A 6,066-nucleotide genomic window follows, 5' to 3' on the forward strand; every position below is an offset into this window, starting at 1 on the left:
GGGTCAGGGAGGAAAAGCAGAGACGGCAAGGCGGTCCCGCTTGGTGGAACACTTTTCCCTGTTTGGAAGAAATAAGGAGTGAAGAAAGAGAGAGGGAAAAAAAAAAAAAAAAATAGAGTGAGCTGGAACCACATGGTTGCCTCCTACCGGCAGCCCCTCCCTCGCTCCCTCCCTCCCTCGCTCCCTCCCTCCTTCCAGCTTTTGGGGTTAGCAGTGGGGGCGATCGGCCGCCAGAAGCGAGTTGGCCCACAGGCTGGGCTGCTTCTCCTCCGGGCGGGGAGGCAGGGCAGAGAGCGGGGTTCGGGCCCTCCCTGCAGGGGCGGTGTACGACTCTGTAGGAAAGAATCGGTGACATTCGGCCAAGGGCCAGAGGTGGCTGAGGCCTTGTCATTTCCCCGCTGGCTGTGTTCTCATTTTGTCCTTCTCTCTACGTCTGTCTTGCATCTCTTTTTCTATCGCTCACACAACTCTCTCTGCTTGCATTTCCCTCACGAATCCGTTGCTTCTCTCTGCCACCCTCTCTCTCCATTACTTTCCTATTTACATTCTTCTCGCCTCTCCTTTCTCACCTCCTCGCTGCTTTCCCTTCTTTTCTCCTCTCTTCTCTCCTCCCTGTCTGGCTTTGTTCGTATGAAACCACCAGGCTCAACCATTTAGACAGTGAAGTGGAGAAGTGGGCCAGTTGACCAACAACTAGTTTGGTTGTTCCTCTCCTGGTTTGGACGTCCCACGCCAGGCTTAGCCTTCCTTTTGGCCCTTCCTCCGCCCCTCGCCTTTGCTCTCTCTCTTTCCGCTGTCCATACGCGCAGCAGCTGCTCCGGCGATCTGGGCAGGACTCAGTGGAGCCATCATCCTAGCGCCTGGGGATCCGGAACTGGGTCCGAGCCGGGCCCTTTAAGCAGCCTTGGTGCAAATCGTTCTGCACGTGGCGCCCGCCAAAATCTGCACCACCCCTTTTCGGAAAGAAAAGAAGGTAGAGGGAACGGAATTCCCTCCGTGCTAGGGCGGGCGCCAAGGAGGCCCGCGGAGGGCTGGACGCGGGCGGAGGGCGCGGCTCGGAGGTGCGGAGCAGCCCACGGGTCCCGCCGCGCCCGCTCCGGGGCCTGCCATTGGGGACCTGCAGCTCAGCCAGAGAAGGAAAGGGCAGGGAGGGTCGGGCTCAGGTCTCAACTGCCCGGAGCTGGCGCCCTGCACGTGTGCCCTGGGGCTCTCAGAAAGCTCTGGGTGTCCCTGGAGCAGTGGCCTCTCCCTCCGCCCTACTGAAGCTGGAGGATGCAATCGCTCACCTTCGCGCCCATAAGGGGAGCTGGGCCGTGAGCTCGGAGAAAGGGTGGGAGTGGGGGGGTTGCTGTGGCTGTAAAAGAGGTTAACCTCCAGCACTGGCAGGCTGCTGGGTCACACATAAGACCCGTTTGGCCATTCGCTCTCCAGGGGTCTTTGAACCAGGGAGCAGTACAGTAAGTACTTTCGAATTAGCTAATCCTTCCCAGTTGTAATGAAAACCAGCCCCATTTTACAGATGAGCAAAGCAGAGGCCCAGAAAGGTTATGGGACTCTCCCAAGTCACTCCAAAGCGGAAGCATGGTTTTTTTCTTCTGGCTTTGGGATCAGCTGCTTTAGTAGAGTTTCTTTAGTAGAATATCGGTATTTACTCACTCACTCACTTTTCATTCAACAACTATTTATTAAAGCAACTACTCCCACTAGATGCTATTGTAGATGTTAAGGACACAAAATGAATAGAACTTGGTAATTGATATTTTTAAAAGTGCATAACTAATATGCAACTGTAGATCAGGAATCATTTTAATTTTTAATATTTATCATTTTATTTAATTCTGATGACAATGCTAAGAGAAGCATTTTTTAAAATCCCATTTTAAAGATGAGGAAATGTAATCTAGTGAGGTTATCTTTCCTGGGATTACAAAATATTAAAGCTAGGTCTCTTTGACCCTGGAAAATATTTTCTATTCTATATTTTATATTCTTGTCTAGTAGAGGAAATAGAAATATTCACAACTAGAATTTAGTATAATTGTTGAAGAAGAAAGTGTTACTTCTCCCTAAGGGCTGGGAAAGATGGGAGGGGAACTTCATAAAGAGGGTGTTTTATTTATTTATTTCCTTTTTAAATTTCACATTGAATTTTTAAAAAAATTGTCATAAATTCAGATTTACTGAAAAGTTGCAAAAAATATTACAAAAGAATTCCTGGACACCCTTCACCCAGATTTCCCAAACTTTAATTGTTTTTTTTTTTTTTTAACATGTCTTATCCTTTTTATTTCTCTCTGGAGGAGCTCTTTTTGCAAAAGTTTTTAAAACTCCATCTCTACCTCTGCTGGAGGCCTTTCTCATGAACCTGCTGACACCACTGCGGCATATGGCTTGAGGGCTGGTGTGCCCATGAAGATACATGCGCGTGGGTGGAGGCAGATGTGTGTTTAAAGCAGCATTGCTCAAGCCGAAGGTAATAAGATGCCTTCAGCGCCAGGTCATTAGTCACCAGCACAGGAAATGATGAGACCAGGCTGAGATTGGGTCATAAACACTCAGTTTTCCCAGATCCAGGGTCTTGGAGTCAATAGATATCTGGCACACACGTTTCTCAGGGATGACGCCTGCTGAATCTGAAGCCTCTTTTCTGTGGTTGAGCCTCTGTGGGCCGGGAGAGCAGGATGCTTCTGGCTCATAAGTCAGCAATCCATTGCCTGGCTACCCCATGACCCACACCACCTGGGCTGGACACCGTGGAGGGGCCCGAGGCAGGCGGCCATCCTTTCCCTAAATGGTGCTCTGAGTCCAGTGGGAGAGAAAACATCAACATGTGAAATGTTTCAATAACAATTCAGGAAAGGTATGTAGTTAAGTGCCAGAAAAAATTATTCTGACAATAAGAAACACTGGGAATTCCAAGGAAGCAGGGAGCACTGCAGGCTGAGGTGGTTGGGAGGGTTCCTTGAGAGAATGATTTCTGAGCCAGGCCTTGGGGGAAGAAGAGAATGTCATTAGATGAGAGGACGCTGGGAGCGCATTCTAATGGGGGTGGGGCTGGGGGAATCATGTCTGTTCAAAGACAAGGAGTTAGGAATAGCTTTGGTGGATTCAGGGGTTCATTGAATGATAGGAAATGCATGAAGTGAAAAATGTATGTCCTAACAAATGTCTTGGCACAGTGTGTTTCAAGCATAATTGTGAAAAGTCTTGAAGGTGAAGCAAAGGATTCTGACCCTTGTTCTGCAGCCTCCCCAGACTCACTGGAAAATGTTTAGCAAGCAGGACCCTGAGGAGAACCATATTTTAGGGTAGGCCGCTGGTGGAGGGCTTTAGCACCCTCTTCATGTCCATCGACACTCCCTATCCCCATGCTTTAATATGGAGAACAGATAGTCTATCATCCCCACTCTTGGAGGAGCCAAAGAGTGCCACCCCTAAACCGCTCCTCTATGGAAATTCAAGGGCCACCACTGGGTGTGTATGATGCATTGGAAGACAAACTTGAAGCAGAAGAAATGGTTAGAGCCTATTGCAATAAATGAGGAGATGGGGGACGGTGGTCTAAACAAACACAGAAGACTTTGGAAGAAAGATTAGACAGGGTTAAGTAACCAGTGGTTGCGGTGGGTAGGAAAGGGAGTGGAAGCAAAAGAGTTACCACAGATGATATAAGTAATCTAATAGCTTGATATATAAGATTAACAGCTACCACTTGTTGACCTCCCAGTATATCCCTGGGATTATAAACATCATCTGTAAGCAGCACAACATCACAGTACAATGAGGAAACCGAGGTTCTAAGAGATTAGATGAATTGCGTATCATCCCATGTTTAGTATGTGATCGAGGCAGGATTTAAAGCCAGATCTGTCTTATTTCAAAGCCATTATGCCTCACTGTCTTTTTCTTTCTATTTACCACAGCACTTAATTTTTCCTTGTACAGCAATGTGTTGCTGGAGCCTAGTAGTCTCACACGTAGGTAGCAAACCAAGATTTGTTGTCATCTCTCGAAGATCTAAGACTTGTATACCAAAAACACCTTACATAAATTAAAAGGATGAATAAGTTTGCAGGCATAAATACAAATCATTTTCTAATTCAGTCAAGTAACAACCCATGGTGTTCTGGTAGGAAAACATCTGGTAAGAAAGCAAAGTGGGTCCTAAGGCTCAATCAACCCCGTCAGACCAGCAAGACAGAAATGACAACGGATTCAGGAGCTCTTTCCAGCCTCTAGAAAAATCCTGAAATAGTCAGCTGTTTTGTCAATACCCTTCACAGATCAAGGGACCAATGGTCAAGCAGACTCACCAAGCCAATGGATTTCTCTTCTATACCTCACCTTAGTCACAGGTACTAAGGGTTTAAATAGAAGATATGCACAGGGTATTAAATATATACCAAGGGAACAGGTAACTTGAATCTTAGGCCAAAAGCAGCAACAAGTTCTACAATCCAGTGTTGACATCAGATACAGACTTCAAAGACAAATTTCTTTTTAAAGGCTTACTCTGATTTTCTCAGGCTACCATGAGGTATATGCGTTCGCCAGGACAAATCTACACTTCTGAATTAACCAATATGGCAAATAAACCCATGTGCTTGCAGCTCATTTAGAAGCATTTGCAGTGCACACTGGAGGGGACTGACCTGTTATATTCCTGCTTGCTGATTGACATTTGCTAGTAGGTGGAGAGGGTGGCCAGGATGGATCCAGAGGGAGTACTTACACTCCAGGTGGGGCAATGATCTTAATTTTCATCGTGCTGGGTGCCAGCGCTGTGATCTCCTGCATCCTGTTGGCCATGCCAGGGTACATGGTGGTCCCACCTGACAGCTCCGTGTTGGTGTACAGGTTCTTCCAGATGTCCATGTCACACTTCCTGATGGAGTTGAAGATAGTCTCGTGATTGCTGTAGGATTCCATAACTAGGAGAGCTGGAAGAGGACCTCTGGACACTAGAACTGCTGATTGCCAATGGTGACCACCTGGCTCTTGGGGAGCTTGTTGCTCTTCTCCAAGAAGGAAGATGATTTGGTGGGATCATCTCCTACTTGAAGCCCAGAGCAATATCGGTTACTTAACCTGGATTTCCTGCTCTACCACTTGGCCATGGTGGTGAATCTGTAGGCTCTTTCTGTTAAGACCTTCATGAGTTAGTCCATCAAGTCCAGGCACAAGATGTTGTGGCGCAGGGTGTAGCCTTCGTAGATGGACATGGTGATCCCATCCCAAGAATCCATTAAAATATCAGTGATGCCGCTAGAGACATCATGGCCAGGGACAGCATGGCCTGGATGGCCACAAACATGGCTGGGGTGTTGAAAGCCTTGAACATGATCTGAGTCATCTTCTCCTGTTGGCCTGAGGGTTCAAGGACACCTTGGCCAGGAGGATGGGGTGCTTCTCCAGGGCTACACACAGCTGATTGTAGAAGGGTGGTGCCAGATCTTCTCCATGTCACGCCAGGTGATAACGATGCCATGCTCAGAGTCAGGGTACCCCTTTTGCTCTGGGCCTCCCCACCCCCATAGCTGCTGTCCTTCAGCCCTATGCCTACCATGACACTCCTGTTTTGGGGGCGCCCGATACAGGGGCACAGCAATTTTCTCTTCCATTGCAGTCCACAGCAATTGGAGAGCAGTGGCCCTGATGGAGGAGCAGTGAAGAAGACGGAGTGGGGCTGATGGAGGTGTACCTCACTGTCTTTTGACAGAACTACTGATAAAGGAGGGAAATCAGTTAGTTAATGTATTAGGAGGGGAAAGATGAATTTAATTTGAGACATGGCAACTTTGAGGGGATGATAAACCATTTTCCATCTATCCATCTGTCCATCCATCCATCCGTCCATCCATCCATCCATCCATCCTTCCTTCCTTCTATTGTTTCTTTCAATCTATAATTCAGCAAATCCTTGTTAAGCACTTACTTTGTGCCACGCACTGGGAAATCAATGGCGAACAAAGCAAAGTTGACCTTGCCCTCCAGAAGATTATGGTGAGTTAAGGAAGACGGATAACAAACAAGCTTTCACAATGTGAAGTGACAAATACTATGCTA

The 6,066-nt window shown here is 47.4% G+C and overlaps 1 pseudogene; it reads right to left on the reverse strand.

Annotated features, from left to right (window-relative positions):
* Positions 1–4,615: 4,615 nt before the first annotated feature.
* On the reverse strand, positions 4,616–5,587 carry LOC119538644 (annotated as a pseudogene).
* Between the last annotated feature and the right edge of the window lie 479 nt (positions 5,588–6,066).

This window comes from Choloepus didactylus, chromosome 6, assembly GCF_015220235.1.
Source record: "Choloepus didactylus isolate mChoDid1 chromosome 6, mChoDid1.pri, whole genome shotgun sequence".
Taxonomy (NCBI): domain Eukaryota; kingdom Metazoa; phylum Chordata; class Mammalia; order Pilosa; family Megalonychidae; genus Choloepus; species Choloepus didactylus.